Source organism: Stegastes partitus, unplaced genomic scaffold (genome assembly GCF_000690725.1).
Source record: "Stegastes partitus isolate 25-593 unplaced genomic scaffold, Stegastes_partitus-1.0.2 Scaffold838, whole genome shotgun sequence".
Lineage (NCBI taxonomy): Eukaryota > Metazoa > Chordata > Actinopteri > Pomacentridae > Stegastes > Stegastes partitus.
The window spans coordinates 202,418-222,902 of record NW_007578569.1 but is presented as its reverse complement, the minus strand read 5'-3'; the positions used below and the strand labels follow the sequence as shown (position 1 = coordinate 222,902).

Genomic DNA, 20,485 nt, shown 5'->3' with positions numbered 1-20,485 from the left:
CACAGCACAGCCTGTGTTGCTGTGTACACACACCACGTTAGGGGAAAACACCACATTAAACATCATGTTGTTTAGATTGAGAAAATAAAAACCCTAAAATCCCACCGCCTGCTTGCATGTGATCTGGACTCCGTGGGAAACCAGAAACGGGAACTTGACTTTCCCCTCGAGCACCCTCTCTCTCCTCTGCTCCCCTCCCCTCGAATTCTTCTTTCGTCTCTCACTTCCTCTTCAGCAGAGTTTGTTCAGAATTATCTCGGATATATATAGAAAGTTTCCACTCTCCCGACGTTGCCCATACGGTCCACAGACAGGGCTTGGGAACATGTCGTCATGTAGCATCAGACGGCAGCGATCTGTCATGTTTATTAGGAGCTAATGCTGCCTGCACTGTGACTTAGGCTGTAGGATGCTTATCTGCGTGACTGTTCCTCTCTTGCTTCAGTACAACTCAAGAATGTGTAAGGTTGAGTAATCTTTTCCTTCCTGACATTACTCCATGCCATTAGGCTCATTCATTCATCACTGAGGAGGGACATTGCAACACAATCAGCTAGAAGTGAGGCTTGTAGCAGCTGCTCCTCGTAAACAAACCTGAACAAACTGCCACCAACATGGTCGTGTGCCCTCTACAGCCACATCGCAGCACGTCACAGCCTCATCACACCATCCTGGATGTGGTCAATACATTTAACTCTGTGCTAGTGTGCTCACAGTAATGACCTATATGCACTAAATATTTCTCTGTGGCTGAACACGGAGGATTCTCCATTTCAACATCTACAAAGCCTTAAATTGCTGCTAATGCTAAATATGTAGTGCATCCCAAGTATGCACTATTCAGCAAATCTTGACCCTGACCACAAGCAGAAACACTGCAGAAGCCAGACCAACCATTTTCTAGCATGATAAAAGTGCACCTCGCTGCAGCAGGATCACTTTATTGTATTATTTGCTTTACACAGAGCACACTGGCCTGATCAGTGGTGGCACAGATGCTGACCCGATTATGTGAATTAATTTTAACACGACCAACCCACATTAAGCACAGTTTGGTTCCAAGTGTCATCACGAGATTTAACAGGCTGTGGCTGAGTTTTAAATGCCACCACAGTGTCTGAATGTCATTACATAAACGTTACTCTGGTGTGCTCACACTCTATGAAAGATGTATAACTAAAGCATACTGGTACTGGACTTAAACGTTTTTGATTCCTCTGAATTTAAACTAGGAATGTTCAAGACAATCTGACATGAACAGTATAAAATATCACCAGCCTGTGCCACATACCTCTGAGTTTAATCTCCTTCTTTACAGATCCCCGGTGGAGGTTTTTTGGACTAGTAACACCCTGCTGTAGGTTTCGTGCTGTTTTACTCACTAACAGTAGGTGGGGGTAATGAGCCAACAGACGTAGCAGCATCAAAGAAGAAGACTTCAATCAAATAAACATGTATGAAACACGAGAAGAACTTTAACTTTACAAATGTTAACTCATGAAATCAGCACCTTTAGTTGACCTCAAGGATACAAAGGCAGTAATTAGGAGGTAAACATCACTCCTGTTGCTTCTGACTGCAACTAAACTGTACTTTAGGAGGTCGTGATGTCTTGTTTCTTAGTTTAAAATTAATTTAAAAAGTATAGATATCCAGTGTCGTATAACAAGCATCTTCATATGCAAATCTGTGGAATAAACTCTCAAAAACCGACATCAGTGAAATCCCGCTGCTAGCAATAGCTCACATTACTCACCAGCTTTTGGGATGAGCTCTCTATCAGTGTTGCATCACAGTGAGCACACCCTTCATCACAAGGTCGCACGGTTCACACTCAGCCTGCTGCAAAGGTTTCATCACACTGACGAATCCCAGGCATTAAGGATGTTGATATACACCAGGCTGTGACATCAGTGGTACCACCAGAGACCGGGCCCTGTTACTAAAGAGCACCGTGAACCAAAAACATCTTTGGCGTCAGGAGGATGAGCCTGGGACTAACTGATTGTGGTTAATCAGGAGGCAGAAAAATATGTTTGGTTTTGCACATATACTAGTAAGACAGGACAGGGAAATAAAAATAGGTATTAGGTTTAAAACACAAACATCCTGTCCAGTGATGTCCTCTGTCAGACATACAGCCCATATGACGACCCCACCCAGCTCCACCATCACGTTACACGCCATCCACAACCTCAGTCCCAGTGGGCAGGATTACGCTATAGCTGGACTTCCACCAAAAGCAATATGTCGGCATTTTTCAGCAACGTTATAAGTCATGCTACAGGAACACACCTAACTGGGGGAACTTGGCTTGGTAGTCATCTTGGCTGTTCAGTGAGAGGTTGTCCAATGATTTATCAAGAACACACTTTCCTTGGCCGGTGAGAGAAAAGAGAATATCATCAGTTTTAAAGCTAAGCGGAGAGGTTCTGGGCCTCCGTCTAACCACAATAAAGCACCACACAGTGCAAATGCACTTTGAGCTGATTGTCCTTCGTCCCACTGGTTCTGGGTGCTGCTCCTTCCCAGTAAGCCTGGCTTTTGTCTAACACTCCACAGGTTCGTCTGCCACAACAAAGCTTGTAATTGCTCTTAATACTAGTCATTACAGTGACTTTAACAATAAATACGTCATGAACTTTTGGCCTTCCTTTGCTGTGGAGTACAACTGTCATGGCAAGCTGTGAGACAAAAGCCAGAGGAGGATCAAACCCCAACTCAGCGGCTACAAATCTTCCAATGAAGAACATCCAAAGAGCCAATTTGAACCATTACACGCTTTCTTTAAGTAGCTCTAAATCTTCATTGTACTCCCCCAAACAAAACACATCAATACACACAAGGTCTTGACATGAGCCAGACTGTCTTTCCATCAACATCTCCTGCCCTCAACCTTCCACTTCTTTCCCTCCCTCTCTCACTCTTTCCTTCACTCTTCTTTTTTTTAATCTCACCCTTTCAACCCAGTATATCATTTATACAGAGCTGCCAAAGGAGGCAAAGGCCCAAAGAGAGTGAGACAGAAAAAATGAAGAGAAAAAATAAATGGCAGCGCAGGGCGGCTGTGATGTCAGAGCGAAAGAATGTAAGCCATGTGGGCGGCAAAGAAGACGGGGAGCAGAGCCGAGAGGGCAGCAGAGAGACCGAAGGACGACGAAAGAGAAGTATCCGAAAAAGAGGATGAGATGCAGGAAGCTGGTGACAGATGGCGAAAGTGTCACAGCGAGGAGGAATCAAGTTATTAAATGAGGGCGTGTGTGTGTGTGTGTGTGTGTGTGTGTGTGTGTGTGTGTGTGTGTGTGTGCGTTCTGTCAGCTGATGGTGGCCTAACATTATATTGACACAAGGGGCTTCCCAGGGGCCAAACACACTCAAGCTGTTCCTGTTTCTTTCTCCCTGCCACCTACTCGGTGTGCCTCTCTCTCGCTGCCCCCTGCTCTGGGTTAAGTGAGTCACCACAGTGGGTGTGTTTTATAGTGTGTGTGTGTGTGTGTGTGTGTGTGTCCATGTGTACCACACCATAGCCAGCGACATGCTGCTGCTGTGAGCAGATGTGAGACCAAGTGACAAAAGACAAGAGCAGCAGGCTTGAAAATAAGTTAATAAGGGAAACTGGGTTGCAGTTTTTTTGCTTTTTTTCAGTTCACACACACCAAATATGGAGACACTCCCTGTCCTACACACACACACACACACACACACTCCCATTTTTCCACTGTGGCAGCACTTTGGTCATGCAGGCATTTCCTTAAGTGTCTAGCATCTTCCATAAAGGCATAATCCTGAGCTGAACTGAGGAGGCAGTTAAATCTTGCAGAGAAGGCTTCTCTGTGAATGGAGGGAGGCTGTGATCCGTCCAAGCCACTACTAGAAGGCTTTAGATTACAGTGGCAGCCCTACAACCAAACTCGCAGACCGATAATAACCTCTGATACGTGGCTCCAGCCATGAAGCACTGCTCCAAATTAACACCCTATTTTAAACTGTGTTTTTACAGCTGCTGTTGTCACTGTGATGCAGGCACTGTACGAGGTCAGGGAGTTTGGATAAGGGGCTCCATACACTGTGAAATAGTCCTTTTTACCAGGAGACCTGTTGACACGTCACATTAGGAAAACCACACAAACTGATGACGACTTCTTCCTACTTGGAGCCCTGGTTCTGAGCACGGTGACGGCTGAGGAGGACACTTGACCTGCTGAAGCTCTGTGTTTTCCTGCTATGTCCATTCAGGTTGTCTGCTGAGGAAGAGTTCAACATTTAAATAATGAATGTCCTTTCAGTCATGCCGTCTGGAACGATGTGTGCTAACAAACCAGTGCTCTCCACAACTGGTAAGAAGTCACGCAGACTTGGCTCTCATTAGCACAGTTTCATGCCTGCATCTGGTAGATCATTAGCTGGAGAGCTGCAGGTCAATCATTCGTACACTGTAATGGATGATGGCTCACTGCTACAAATCAATACTTGCAATATGGCTGCAGTCACACCTCTGAAGGCTGTAACGTGACAGATGTGCATGTAGCACGATGGCATGATTTAAAGAGAAATACAAATAACTTTAGTGTCTACGTGATCAATACAAGATGTTGTTAAAACAAAGTCCCTAATTGTTCAACTATGATGTGACTGAAGTGTCTTTATGAGAAAGATTTATTTTTCAAATTCTAGAAATGTATGAAAATGTCTGTTTTTGTGTTGCCATTGGATGTCATCAAAGTCAGAATTTTTCTCCTCAAGTATGCATGGGCTTTAAATTGTAATTTTCATTATGTCTTATTTATATTATCAGAAAATAATTACAGCACATCAGGACAAAAGAATGATTGTTGCTGCAAAACACTACAACACGTACACAGTGTCAGCAGTAAATATGTGTAACCTAAAAGTAAAGGGGGCTGCAAGGTGCTGCAGCTTCCTCACAGCTAGAAGGTCGCCGGTTCACGTCCCGGTGAGGACACCCGGGATCTTTCTGCGTGGAGTCTCCATGTTCTCCCCGTGCAGCGTGGGTTCTCTCCGGGTTCTCCGGCTTCCTCCCACAGTCCAGAAACATGCTGAGGTTAATTGGTGATTGTAAATTGTCCGTAGGTGTGAATGTGAGTGTGCTTGGTTGTCTGTCTCTAAGTGTAGCCCTGTGATAGACTGGTTACCTGTCCAGGTGAACCTGCCTTCACCCTGAGTCAGCTGGGATAGACTCCGCCCCCCATGACCCTGGTGAGGATGAAGGTGTAGAGATGATGGATGGATGATGACAGTAAAGGGAAATGATGAGATAACTACTGTCATTTCTGTGTTCTCATTATATACTTCTTGCAGAAAGCATGAATTGACAAAATTCAACCCTGAGGTCCCAACACTTTGTCTTTTTACTTTTAGTGCATGTTACAGCTGCTGTGCCATGGTGCCACCTTCCAGAGAGTAGGCACTGTTGCATGAAGTATGCTGAGACATAAATTCATCATAATATTGCACCGTAAGCTTCAACTGTCTTGCCTGGACATTGATTGCAGTCTGGAGTGTGAGATCAGCCATTTGTGCACTCTTGGCAGCTCAAACCTGTCACTCGACAGAGACCCGGTGACGTATGTGGCATTTCTTTCACTGCGCAGATGATTGTGGGTCAGAAGGTCCAGAAAGGCATGCTGGCTCACATGCTGCAAAATGGAAGTGGACGTAGCAGGACGTCTGGTATTTCTACATACGACTGTTGACATACCGTGTATTGAGACATGCTGGATCTTTTTCTGGCATACTACATGGTAGGGTACTGGAATGCACCGTCGGCTCACGACAGACACACATTACTCTCCCACAACCAACAGGCCATTCCAGCAGCAACAGGGGCAGGTGGTGACTTGCTGAGAAGGAACTCAAAACATTGGGAACATTGTGCGTCTCCATCCCCCATCCCCACCCTGTTTTCCTACCTAGTGCATATCTCTGCTGCTGCTCCTCTGGTTTGTCCTTCACAGCCTCTATCTTTGTTACCCTTCACCTGATTCTTTTCACTTTTTCACCCAGTTTTTTCTGTCTTCTCTCGTCGCTCCCTGCTCTCCTATGGATAGAGGGCCTCTGAGTCGTATTTATACCCAGCAGGCCTTATATGGAGAGGAGTAGGTTAAAACACAATGCCGGCCTGACTGCACCCTGCAGCTCAGCCCATGATACCGACTACCACAAGAGTCTAACAAAACCAGCACAGGCTTATTTTACCAAAGCCACTGGCTAGCCTGAACTTGACCTGATAATCAGGGCCTTTCAATTTGCCGTAACCCTTTACTGAAAGTGCTCCTCAGTCAGTCTGTACTCGGTCAGATGCAGAGAAGGGATTGATTTTTCTGAACGGTGACGCCTGTAATGAAGCCTCATCCTGCTTTGAAACCGCTGACAGGCCAGAACAGCTCAAATGATCCGTCTCTCAATCTGAGGAAAACATCTCATTGCGATTTTTCTGACAAATCTGCGATCTGATGAGCATTGTTGTTTATTACAGTCAAGCTTCCCTTTAACACTCTCTGTGTAATAGATCTAGACACTGGGCTGCCACACAAGGAGAAGGGAATGAATTTATAAAGTCACCACCGCAACATTATAAAACACACCTGAGTTATAGAACTAAAAATAAAATCCCTTGTCCTGTTCGTGTTTCCTCACATTGCACGTGTTGTCACAATAAAGAAGCAGCTCTTCTCTGTGGGGGGGTTTGTATATTTGCATGTGTGGGGCGTTGAAGCTCTCAGGGCCACCGCACAAACAACAACACACAGCTGCTGATGTTTAGGCTACGCCAAAGAAATAGAGAAGTATTTTGTCAGACTTGACTGATAGCAAAAGAATTAAGCACATCAACACGTACCCAGTGGACGGGACGTTACAGCAGCTCGGACTGAGATGCAAAGTGTTCAAACAGTGAACTTCCTGTTTACGCTGAGCACATCCTCTTTACTGATTCAACAATATTATCAGCTGAGTCACGGGACAAAACACAAACTGGTGTTTAAAACACATCACTGCACATTTTTCTTCATTTTTTCTGCCCCTTCTCTTACATACATGTTTCTGCTTTAAGATTTAATGGTACGTGGAACTATATTCAGCTGCTTTGTTCTCACATCAAGCAGGACATGGGTGTGGCGATCCCATCAGCTGCCATCTACAGCTGCACCCACTACCTGCGTGTTCAGCTGTCTAGGGCCTGGACGGGGCAACAGAGAGACACAGAGGGGGCACTTTCTGAGGAAAAATGTGAAAAAGAAGTAATTATTTGAAAAAAGTGTGACAGATTGGATAGAAGGCTCCTCTGAGGCCATCGGTTTCTCATTAAAGTGCTGATGACATGTCAGCATGCACCTACATTAAACCTGACACATGACTGGGAATTTATGTGCGAGCAGCTTGAACTCTGAGAGCGAGCTCTGGAGAAAGTAACTGAACACAGACCCTCTCCAACACCAGAGGATGGCTCAGCAATCTGGTCACACTGAGTTCACTGCAACATCTCCAGGATCCTGTCCTCTGAGATTTACTACCAAGGGTTGGGCTGCTGAGACAAAAAATACACACAAGTGTTCCACAGAAACACACATGTTCATTTGGCTACAGTCAGCCAGCAGTGACCAGACAGCCACACAGGACTGAATGACACACACTGGCCAACATGAGTAGTGTCTCCTGAAACTGAGAGACAAACAGAGACAGAAAGACCTCCTCTGAACGAGCTGGACAGAGGAGGAGGATATGTGTGGATGCCCCAGGATGTAAACAATGAGAGCATGCTTCAGGGTGGCTCTGGCACACACCTGTAGTGATGATGGATTAGGGGTCCACGATAAGACGATATGAGATCGTGAACAATATGAACGTGTAGATGATCTGCCAAAGTGAGGAGATCGCATGGATCGTTTAGGTCATATTCTATAAATTGCAGTTCTATGCTGATGCACCGACGCACCAGATGCATTACGTCGTCAACACGACCGACCAATCATAGCGAATTACGGGCAGTGATGCAACTTCTTACCTGCCTCCATGTGTGTGTGTGTGTGTGTGTGTGTGTGTAGCGGTAGCCGCATGGAGCGCCACAGCCCCCCCCCCAACCGTCGCTGCCGGTACTATGACCACAAACCTAAACACCAAAACTGGTCTTAGCCAAACGCTGCCTGTGCGTCCCACTTCCAGCCTGCGAGCGGTTCCCTAAATGACAAACAAAGGTAATTTGCAAAGTTTGCACAGAGACGGTTCACTCAAAAAGTTTGAGACGATGTTCTGACCCGTAAACACAGCGCAGGCTCAGTATTCACATGGTGAGCATTCTCTGCTGTTAACATAAGGTCCACAGAAAAGGTTTGATAAATAGCAAGATTTCCATTTTACATTCAGAGTTAATGCATCCTCTCAAGAAAGCCTTCTGTGAAGTGTCTCCCAGTGCCACGCCCGCAATAATCCAATCCCACTGGGAACAGATGTAAACGAACAGCTGTTCTAACCCTGCCTTTAAAACAGCAGAGGATTCCCTCACACACACACACACACACACACACACACACTACATTATCTAAAGTACTCATAGTTGGACAGGGCAGGGCTGCTGGAGTATGTCAGATAGTCAGGTTGGTCATCTGTGCTTATTAGGGAGGTATGCGGCTCGCAGCAGCTGTGATGTGGACAAAAATACTGAACATCAATGAGAAAACAAGTGGGAAACGGTGGACGCCTGTAGGGGCTGAAGCAGGCGGCCAGAACCACGACTTGAATTTGATGCCACTGCGGAAGCACCTTTAAGCGTAACCACTGAGAGCTGCGAGGTACTGGTGTAGCTCCATTAGAGTCCCATTTAAAAGTGTTCACTTCAGTTCATGCATTTCTGATGTCATTACACAAATTCACTTGTTCTGATAAATGTGCTCAGTTTGTGATATTTGACTCTCCAGCGCTGCCATGTGCTGGTCCTACTTTCTCCCCCGACGTCTGTCAAGTCCCATTTGGCCAGACAGGCTTCATGAGATAAAACTTTATCTACGCTAATATTAGTTTGTGTTGCACACTGTGGGCGCCGTAGGGAGCTGAAGACAGACACTAAGCGAGGCACTCAGGACCGAGCACAGTCCTCACATCCCTCCACACTGGGCTACAGCTCATTTTAAAGCTACATTAAAATCCCTTCACACATCGGCCTAAAAGCCCCATTGCACTGCAGCGTGTTAGCTACGCACCACTCATGTGTCACTGCCCCGGATCCACCAAGCCTCCCATATTTGGAAGGTCCTGGCCCCATCTGGACTCAACCATCAAGTCTTTCTTTAGGCTTCAGTTCAGATCCAATGCAAACCGGCGACCTTCTTGCTGCGAGGCAACAGTGCTGCCAAGTGCGCCACCCTGCAGCGTATTGGACAAGTGACATGTTGACTTTGTTGTGGTGTTAGAGGATCACCAAAGACGTTCATCCTGAGGAGACCATGAATTTATGCCCCATATTTTATGTCCAGCTTTAGGTGTTGAGACATTTCACGTAAAACCAAATGTCCGGGGACCATGAACATCTGAAGCAGATTTCATGGCAGATGTAGCTGCTGCTATATCTCAGTCTGGAGCAGAGTGGCTAACTGACCAACACCACCAGTCCTGGGATCCACGGCACCAGCATCAGCATCCAGTTTCCAGCTTCATCACTCACAGACACATCGTAGAAAAACGAAAACATTCCTCCCACCAAAGCAGTGAGTCACAAAACTGTAAAATCAGTGCTTTAACATTAAATATATGACATTAACTTCTTAGTTGAATCAGATGCTTTTTGGCCTTTGGTTAGACGTTCATCTAACAGACGCTGTACACTCACGCTGCCTGCAGTGGGAATGACTCAGGTTGTGACTAAACAGGTGAGCAGCAGCCACATAATCCCAAGAGTACAACAGGTTGGTCATCATGGGTCAGTCAGGCAGACAACAAGTGACGGAGCAGTGTGACCAGGGTTCACATAGCAAACACGACTTCCTGTCTTCATTATGCGTCGGCTTCGTCACCGACTGTTCACTTGTTCTGTGTGTTACTCTGCTTTACATCCACTGCATGAGCACAGCTTTGTATTCAAAGGCAATGAGCAGGTGAGGATAAGGACTGAATCATGTTCAAATATCAGGACTCATATCATCAGAAACCTGCAGCGTGTGTCAGCCATCCTAATCTCATTCATCAGCTCTGGTCTGCATTCCTTCACACCGTACAGGCTCCTGTCTGGCTTTGCTTTGGTGCCACGTCTCCTTCTTTCTTCTCACAGCCTCACAATGCAAGAAATAGTTATTTATACATTTCTTTTTTTTAATTTCTCACATTCTACCTCCTCCTCCACCAGCTCACACTCTCCTCTCATGTAGCTCCTCCCTGGACTCCGTCATTTCTCTCTGTCAAGGTCCAAGGCCGCACCTGCCTGGACCAGCAGCGCCACTATCAAGCTGGTTAAAGGTTAACAAAGAGGTATTGAGTGGGAAGGCTTACCCAAGGACACTGTATCACAGTCCAGTCAATGGAAAACACACAGAAAGAGCTTCTCTGTGGTGAGCTACGCTGCCCATTCACAGAACCTGTATTGACCTACAGAATCATGCATGTCACAATACAAGTGCCCCACTTTCTGGTCCATCTCCTCATAATAAGCACATTTTGAATCATTTGGAAATCAAACATGTCAAACATCAATCAGCTGAACCTGATCCTTACCTGAAGCACAATCATTACATTCACCAGTAAATATAATGAATCTGCTCCAGTGACTAATAACAAGTCATCTCCACCAGTGGTTCTCAAACTGGAGCCTACATTTATCAAATAAATGTGTATCAGGGCTGTCAGAGATTAAAGTATAAACTTCTTCCCCCTACTTTTTAAACTATTATGGTTTCATTTTGCGACGTTATTATTCTTTTTTAGTGCTCTTTTTAAAATTACTTTGTTTTGTTTTTATATTTTTTTTTCCTTTCACTTGTTCAAAATAAATTCAATTCATTCATTCAAAAGAAAATGAACGTGTTCATTTGCAGAGATGAATCTGTGGAATGAACACATTAATTTTTAACGCATTAATGCACAACCAACACAGTTATTACTTATGATGTATTAATGATTCTAACTGGGGGTCACGAACTCAAACTGATGTTGTCTTGGGGGTCGTGGCTCAAACAGTTTGAGAACCTGAGCTCCAGACGGGGCTAAACTTTGAGTGAACAGAGATCCAGACGGCCTGAAATCAGCTGTGCTGTGCCATTAAATTCATTTGCTGCTCTTCAGTGACAGCATAAGCTGCTGGTGATTTCTAGACAGTTATGAGACAGGAGCTGATGACACAGTGTTAGCTCACCTCTTCAATGAGCTGTTTGAACAGTATGTGCCGGCGCTCTCTGCCGTTCTCAGTCGTGTTTTATTGAGTGAAATAAAGCACCATCCTCAGAGCCACATGTCACAGGACAGCAAACAGCCCACGACTCCATCACATGAATCTCCCTGTTTCAGTTCTACATATTTAAATCAAAATGTAGAACATAGAGTCGTGCATGTGTGGAGCAAATGGATTTGTTTTTAAAACCTAATCCATCAAAACTGCATTCAACACCCACACCCCAGTGAAAGGTGGCGTGGGTGTTGAGACAGAACTACAATAAGCTAAGTGCAGCTAACTTCTTCCCATTTCTTTGCTAGTCACCAGATTTCTCCTGATGAAAGATATGCAGTGAATTAAAAACAGTCAAACTGGAGCTTATCTTAGTATAAAATGGGTTGTGGGAGGATGAAGGACAGGAATGTATCTGCTGATTATTTCTGTCGGTTTGGATTCTGCTTAAGTGCTCCAGTGAGCTCCAGAGTCCTGCATCAACCCCACAAACACACACAAACACTGACGCACCATGTTTCAACAAACACTGAGATTTGCCTTTGGTGTCATATCGCAGCAAACACCAAGCAGGTGGGTGTGTCGCAGCTATGACAGCATGGTCAGGAAGCATTTGGAAAATCACAGGTACATGCACAGCAGAGGTAGGATGCACGACAGGATCCAGAGGGCTCAGCTCAGCTCGTCATGACAAACACAAGGAGGGCCGCAAACATTCAGGCTTCAGCAGGTAAACGCAGAGCGTTCAGGGAAAAGGCTTCTAAATGAGGTCCTAATATTTAGCTCACTACAAGCAGACTTAAAGGACTATTCTGGGATGGTTTACACAGTTCACTTTGCACAGCATGGGGATAAGGAGTGTTCTCAGACCACCTACCTTCTCCATGTGTGGGAGGCAGCGCTGAAACACAATGACTCACATTAAGAGCTGCTCAAACAAACATCTATTATCGTACATGAATGATTGTTGTAAGTAACATGAGGTTAACGCTTGAGTAACATCTAAAAGGTAGTGAAGAAACTAAACAGTCCTGCCCTAATGTCTCAGTAAAAGACCCAAAACGTTCAGCAGAACATTCACATAACGGACCAGCACCACACACAAACAGCCACAGAGTTTCTCTCCTGCTCGCCTGGCAGCGAGCACCGGCGGACGACAACAGCAGATGAAATGAGATTACCGGTTATCCTGTATCATCGGCTTAATCCCAGTGAAGCTGTTCAGGTGAGGTGTGTGTACGACAGCACAGGATTAACAAGTGCCTGAGTCAGCACTGGGCTAAGCAAACATGAGTGAGCAGTTCTGTCCTCAGCCGACGCCGACGTCCCCCGTCAGGCCAAGACAAGCAGCCAAAGACAAAAACCACAACAATGAACTCATGTATGCTAATTTCTCCGCTGTTCTGGGAAAACTCCTGCTGCTGCATTTCTGTGTGAAACTCAACCGACTGTTGAAGCTCTACACAATAAAAACAGATCATCTGATCGAAGACACACAAACTGTCATTTCAAAATGCTAAAAACGTGCAAAAGGTGCCTCAGTAGGAAGCAACTGGGCTTCTTCTTGGTTTTTGAAGACATTTCATCCAAGAGCATCTCCAGTTCACTCACTCTTGTGTTTTTCCAGCCTTTGTTATGAACATTCAAGCTCCAGCCATCCGAGGACTTCCCATCTTCTGCAGCCACACTGCATGTACAAAAATGGCAGTGAAGCTGGCGTGGATTTTGACTCACATCCAGGGTGGTTTCCAGTCCCACAGCAGTCAAGGCTGTAATACTGAGGAGAAGCAGGACGCAATCACTCATAACATTTATTCCCAGCAGGGCGGGGCTCGCTGTGCCGCTGAGCCAGCTTTGGGATGTGGGAAAGAATTGCATGGAAAAGCTAAAGCAGCTGCCCACAGCAGAGGGATGGAACGAAGCAGGCACACACACACACTGTACACACACACACACCCTCTAAGACTGTGAGTCGCCATCACACAGGTAACACACACTGTGACTCACTGCCAGACACACTCTGCATGTGTGTGCCATCAGACACACAAAGCTACACGACAACCTTTAAAAACACATCAGCAAAGGTACAGAGCGTCCAGCTCAGCCCTAAACATGCTGTACGCTCACCCACATTTAACCAAATAAAACTGTCACCACTTCTTTCTCCACTTATGAAGGACGTGCTTTGAATGCTGACACTTCAACTGACACGCTTCAGTTTATTTTGAACAGACACTAATTTAGATTCCTTCAGTATTTAAACTTTAACTGAACTCCTCATTCATTCATTCATCCAACTCGATTTCAACAAATTGTAATATCTGTCTTTCAAATGTCCCGTCAACTACAAAAGTTTCAACATTTAAAAGATTTAAAACCGTAAAATGGGCTGCAGGTGGTTCAGTGGTTAGCACCGTTAGCGCCTCACAGCTAGAAGGTCGCCGGTTGGCGTCCCGGTGAGGACACCCGGGATCTTCCTGCGTGGAGTCTCCATGTTCTCCCCGTGCAGCGTGGGTTCTCTCCGGGTTCTCCGGCTTCCTCCCACAGTCCAGAAACATGCTGAGGTTAATTGGTGATTGTAAATTGTCCGTAGGTGTGAATGTGAGTGTGCTTGGTTGTCTGTCTCTAAGTGTAGCCCTGTGATAGACTGGTTACCTGTCCAGGTGAACCTGCCTTCACCCTGAGTCAGCTGGGATAGACTGGTTACCTGTGTAGATGATGGATGGATGGATGGAAAACCATTACAGTTTTGCATCAACCACACAGAAACTTCTAGCTGTTGTCTCAGGCTTGTTTACATCAATAATATCGCATTAACAATCAGAAACAAAAGATGTTTGATTTTCATGTGAAAATTCATAAATATCTTGAAATTTTGAGTTTAAAAATACTGATCAGACTAAAACGCTGCTGAAGAGTGACGCTAAACCTGCACTTGAACATCAGCCAGCATGTTAACGTCCTCATCGTGCACCTCTCCGTCTCCACCTGTCAGTCTGCTGAAGGGTGGATCAATAGCCATTCCCCTCCACTGTCTCCAGCACATGAACATTTCAAAGTCACAATCAGTTTCCCACAGACAGAGGAAGCAGTCATCGTCTAAAAGACCTACCACATGACCAAATGAATATCATTTTATTCACTCAGTTTAGTATCACTTAACCTGATCTGTGATTCATCTCATCTTACGTTCCGTCCTTTTCTCTCACAGGAAATAATGACGTGCTAATGGGCTGTTAGATTCATATATCAGCAGTTTGTAGACACTTCTGCAGATATCTGCCCGTTTATATCACCACCCACCGCTGATGGAGTTTTATCATCGTCACAGCTGAAACATAAACTGCAGTACGTATAACAAATGGCTGATAGACTGAACTAAATGCATGTGCTGGGATTCAAAAGCTCTCACAAGAAATGCAAAACTATAGCTGTACTGTCACAAGCAGAGGAAAACGGATTTACTCACCCTTGCTTATATTTATTTGAATAACAGTCGCATTTAAAGTGTTTGTGGTCAGTGATCAGGGTTCTTAGCCTCATCTGGTTCTCAGTGGTTTGACTTTACCTTCAGTGTCTTAGGAAATGGTACAAAGTTCACAAATCCACTTTAAACTGCAAACTGCTGTTGCGTTAGGACCTTATCACCCCAATTCCTGGCTTAGCCTAAGGTGATAGCAGTACTTCATGTTATCAGAGCAAAGTGTCCAAAGCCCTGGCAGTGTGTTCACGCTTGGGTTTATAAAGAATTCACAGGCACCAAGTTTGGCAACTCAGCTTGTCCAGCTTCATGTGCAGGACAAGGAACAGCTGTGGAGTTGATGACTGACCAGAGAGCTGTGCAAGGTAGCAAACATCTGGCCTTTTCTCCTGCTGCTACGTTTTCCATTTAAAGACTTTTAACGGAACAGCTCAGCATTTGGGTAAAAACAACGTTCTTATATTAATGTCCCCCTCCAGTCATTGATCTGACCCCTGGAAAGTCACATTGTGATATTGGAGTAATTCAGCCATACATGCTGGAGCTGGAGCCCAGTTCTGAAGAAGAATAATGACACAGCGAGCTCCACTCTGGAAGGATCGGTTCCTCTGGTTTGTGACATAAGAAACTCTGGAAGTCTGAATCTGTGTTTCTGAGACTGTCATCAGTACACTGTAGCTTCAAGGTGGGACTGCTCAGCCATAACGTGTCTTCTAGCATGTAAAAAACAAACACATGGACATGTTAACAAGCTAAATATATATATATATATATTCTTTTTTAAGGGTATTAAATATGAAGCTACAGTCAGCTTGTGATTAGCTTGATTTGGTAAAACACTGGGAATCATGGAAACAGCTCCAGTAGACAGGCTCTGTCCACAGAGTAAAAGCCACCCAACCTGTTTCCATGGATGCATTATAACAACTAGATATCAGACTCAAAGAGGTCCACCACAATCTTAAAAGAAATTTGCATAAGCTAAAAAGTTGTGGGCAACCTGCCGCATGTGTGCATGAATGAGTTCCCTGTTGGCCCAGAGCGTACACTGGAAGACACCATGCAAATAAAAAGCTCTTCAAACAGAAATAAACCTTCCATGGAATAAGATCAATGATACAAGAAACAATAACAATGAACCCTGTTTAGAGTTCAAGGTCTAGTCTTTTATAGATTTCTGAAAAGCTCTTACGGTGGACCTGTGAGTGCACGAGCAGTTTTTTCTACAACTTAATTCTGTCTTGTCATCACCGCAAGGTTGCCAGGAAGCCCTGAGACTCCAGGAAGTTACCGCCAAGAACTAGTCCCACACATAACACTCTTTAAATTAACACTTAGTGCTTTGACACTTCAGCTTTGGTACAATTGGAGCAAACCTCATGACTGAACTCACCATCTGCAGAGGCAGCACAAAGCTTCATGGGTTTTCTACAGTTAACAACGGCCAATGATAGGGGACGGGGACATTTCCTGATATTGGAAAACCTACAAGTGCCCCCTCATCCGAACCCTGAGTTCAGTCACGATCCCTCACCGGCTTCCCACTCACAGCTTTGCCAGTGTTCTGCTTATTTCTCTCAGTTATGTGAAGTGTAAGCTTCCATCAGCACTGTCTCCAACAGTCACGCCACTCGCTGATGTCCACAAGTCTGACATGACAAGTTCACGTTCTAAGGTCAACGAAGTGGAAATAAAACCCCATCGAGCATTTCCTACAGCCGGCTCAAGGGCACGAGTACACATGAGTGCATGACTGTCCTTCCTGTTGAAGAGGCTCCAGTGGAGAGCAGCCTGGAGGTCAGGTGTGTCCTACTGGGTTCCTCCCAGGATCCACCTGATACGTAGAGATGACATGAACAGAGAAACCTTCACCCTGTCAGCAACAGGTCCTAGATCTGCCAACATAATGGCGTACATAGAAACACTTTGGGTAAGTACAATAATAACGTTCTCAGTGTAAAGTAATCACCTCAGGTTCATTTATATTCCACTTATTTGGCTCTATGGGGTCCCCCAAAACATCTGATGTGTACTTTCCTAGCTAGTCTGTTAGAAAAACAAAAGTGCCATGAAGGAATCTAGCAACCAGCATAACGCTGTGGATCAGGCTGATATCTGATCAGATCAACAGTCAAACAGCAGCCAGGACCAGTGAGGGGCTTTTGTTTTTTCCTCTGAAACCCCTGAAGCTCCAATAGTGAAAGGAGATTGTGGGCAAAATAAAGTGGTAAGCCGCTGTGCTTGATCTAACATTATCTTAATCACCTAAAACAAACACACCCGCAGCCATTTCACCAACCCTCGCATTGTGTTTGTGCCTCCATCAGCACACAGCCTGAAGGAAAAGCCCAAATATGAAGAAGCAGGCACACATTGAGGGGAAAAGCTCATTCAAACCCCAAACTGCCCAACACCACCCTCACCACAACTCTGTGACAGCTGCGAACCAGAAATAACACCAAAGCCGTCCCAACAAGGCATAAAAAGAATGAAGCGCAGCACTAAGGGGAAGCAAAGTGCCTGGAGGAATCTGAACCACATCAGTACAAACTCAGCGAAATCAATCTACCAACGTACAACTGGGCCGGCTGCTCTGGAAAAACGTATTGACAGCAGCACATTGATGTCTGTGTGGTGCAAAGTAGGATAACGGTGCAGACTGTGCACGCTGAATCGTCTGCTTCCTACATTAGACCTGCTCATTACAGAAGCACTGTGTGCAGGTCGGTGCGACGCTGCCTCTGTCCTGCTTTAAAGCCATCCTCCACAAAAACAAGGCTCCATCAAACTTACAGCAGAGTGACGGTCAGCCTGATGGCAGCTGCAGGCCGCCGGTGAACACTGGGAGGTCCTGCCCTCCAGGTGACCTCCAAGCAACAGGTCAGCTGCTCTAAGCAGCTTGAACCCTGAGAAGCGTCCCGCCCATGCTGGATCACTTCTCCTTCTAGTTTCAGTCTCCATGTGCATCTCTCTAGTGTGCAGCACAAAGCTAGCTTTCCTTCCCTTTCCCGCTGGGTGGGTAATCTGCCTCACTGCTCATCAGGCCGGAGGGGAGCAGATTACGAGCCCAAAAGAGACACCTTCTCTGAGGAGAAAACCGTGGACCGGTCTAGATACTGAACAGGACGATCAGGGCGAGCCAGGCCCACGTCGGCACTCATTTTATTTTCATGTCTGGGTCTTTGGTCACAGCAGGATCACTTCATTACCGTAAATGATTGCTCATCCTTTAACAAGCTCTGGTATTACCAGGCTGCATTACGTGCTGGGTGTTTCCCGTGTGTTTACCACACTTACAAACCACACACGCATTAACAACCGAGCTTTCATCAACTGCAGAGACACTTTCTGAGCCACAGCCAGACTGCTGAAGTCCAGCCAGCTGCTGGCTGCTTCACACCGGGTCTGAAAAAGTGCCGTTACAGGATAAAGTCACTTCGTCCACGTTCTTCTCCTGCAGAATCACATTTACCTGCATTTCCAGACCAAGTGAACAATGCTGACAGTGTGTAGGTGGTGACCCCATGCTGGAGATGGTCACCATGCTGGTTAGAGCTTCTCCTGCTGAGGAGGTCACAGCCAGCTCCTCCACAGCTCCTCCACAGCTCCTCCACAGCTCCTCCACAGCACCTTCACTCAGGTGTGATCGCTCCACTCAGCTGTCTTAATCTGTGTCTGTCTGCTGGCTATAAAAAGACCAGAAGCCAGATCAGGACGTGGCCAAAAGTTCACAGCACTGCCTTCAGTGACCGGCCGTCAGCAGCCCGCAGACCGGACCGGTACACAGACCGGACCGCAGAGTGGACCGGTACATAGACCGGACCGGACCACAGACTGGACCGGTACATAGACCGGACCGGACCGGACCGGACCGCAGAGTGGACCGGTACATAGACTGGACCGGTATATAGACCGGACCGGACCACAGACTGGACCGGTACACAGACTGGACCGGACCACAGACTGGACCGGTACACAGACCGGACCGGCCCGGGTAACTGCCACAGCAGGGAGAGAAACTCGAACCAAGCTCCATTCAAAACACGACCGACAGTAAGACTGGGTTCAGTAACGAGTAACGGCCAAAAATAACAAAAGCAGAAAACTTCCAGAACCCAGAGCCGGTCCAGTCTGTAACCCGGTCCAGTCTGTAACCCGGCACACATGCAGGACTCCACTAACACATGGACCCGTGGTTCTAACTTCAGTCCTGAGCTCGGTTCGCTAACAGCTCGGCTCCGGACGGGAGCAGGTCGCCTGGAAACATGTCAGAGTCCTAAAGCTGCTGCTGCGGAACCAGTAGAAGTGGACCGAGCCCCGGTTCTTCTGTCGCTGCTCGTGTTTCATGTTTGAAGCCTAAAACCAGTTGGTGGAGGCTGAAGACGCCCATGCGCAGCAGGCTTCCTCCATATGGCCGCATGAGCTCAACCCGAACCCAAAACAAACCCAAAAACAACCCAAAAACAACCTAAGACCAGCACTAACTGAAGCAGGCAGCACGGTCACTGACTACTGAGCAGAACGGGTCCAAACGTTACCAGAACCACAGCTTCCCTGTCATTACACAGAGTTAGCACCGGTCCGGTGTCGGTACCAGAACTCAGCTAGAACATGTTCACATGAAACACACCTGAAACAGCCGAGGTCAGCAGCGGGCTGGTGCTCTTCTGTGGCCGGGTTCTGGCGTCCAGACGGTCCGGTGGAGATGTGCAGCGGAGCGGCTGCTCTGTGCGCGTCGGTCCGGGAGTCTGTGACTGGTCCGTCAGGAGGTAACGTCCTGTGCCGGCTCTCCGACCCGCCCACTGCTCCCAGCGCTCCCACTGTGGGCTCAGCCTCCCCACCAGCCTCAGCGCGGGACTTCACCTCCTGCTGGCCGCGCGCCGCTCAGTCACACCGGAGTGACGGTGTAGAAATGAAACACACCGCCCGGGAGACGGTGTAGATATGAAACACACCGCCCGTGAGACGGTGTAGATATGAAACACACCGCCTGCCGGGACTCGGTTCCTGGAGCCTCTGTGGGAGTGGTGCTGGTTCCTTTTCCTTCATTCAGTCACACCAGGAAGTCCAGCAGGGCCCAGCCCTCTGCTCCTGCAGCACTGATGGGGTTGGTTTCAGCCCAGCACCATGTCGTCATCTCTACACATGGCTCCGTGTGTTATCTCACTCCAATGTACACATTCTTCACATACTTTGGTCCTGGAACATTCCTGTGGTTTGATGAATCCAAGTGCAGCAGGTTTCCTGATGTTGGGTTTATATATAGAACACAGTCAGAGGAGAACAGCCTGGTCCTGCACATCAAAGCTCTGTTCATGGACACACTGATTGTTTGATCTTTGTCTGCAGACTGGCACACCCATCCAGCTAAGTCCTGGACACACCAGCCGAACCCAGAGCTTAAAACCACAAGAACAACCTTCAGCTTGCACACCTGGTTCCTGTGAGTGCTGAGCAGCAGGAGGCCACACGTTGAACAAACGTTCAGTGGGTTGACATTTAAATGGAGTCTGGCGCTGCTGCTGCTGCTATGAGTTCATCTTTCTCTCCACAGAGGTCACCAGATGCCATCAGACTACAGAGGAGGGACACAGTCAGCGTTTTCAAAGAGTTCTCCT

General features: G+C 46.6%; 1 protein-coding gene across 2 annotated transcripts in view; it reads right to left on the bottom strand.

The window, feature by feature from the left end:
- The window catches only part of LOC103365421 (unconventional myosin-Ic), a 65,224-nt gene that overhangs the window by 40,750 nt on the left and 3,989 nt on the right, over positions 1-20,485 (bottom strand). Inside the window, exon 1 of one of the 2 annotated variants that reach the window (XM_008292854.1) lies at positions 19,498-19,804. The exons of the other annotated variant lie outside the window; for it this stretch is intronic. The gene's annotated coding sequence lies outside the window, so the exon portion shown is untranslated. Of the gene's footprint in view, positions 1-19,497; positions 19,805-20,485 lie in introns of those variants that run through there. 2 annotated transcript variants of the gene reach the window in all.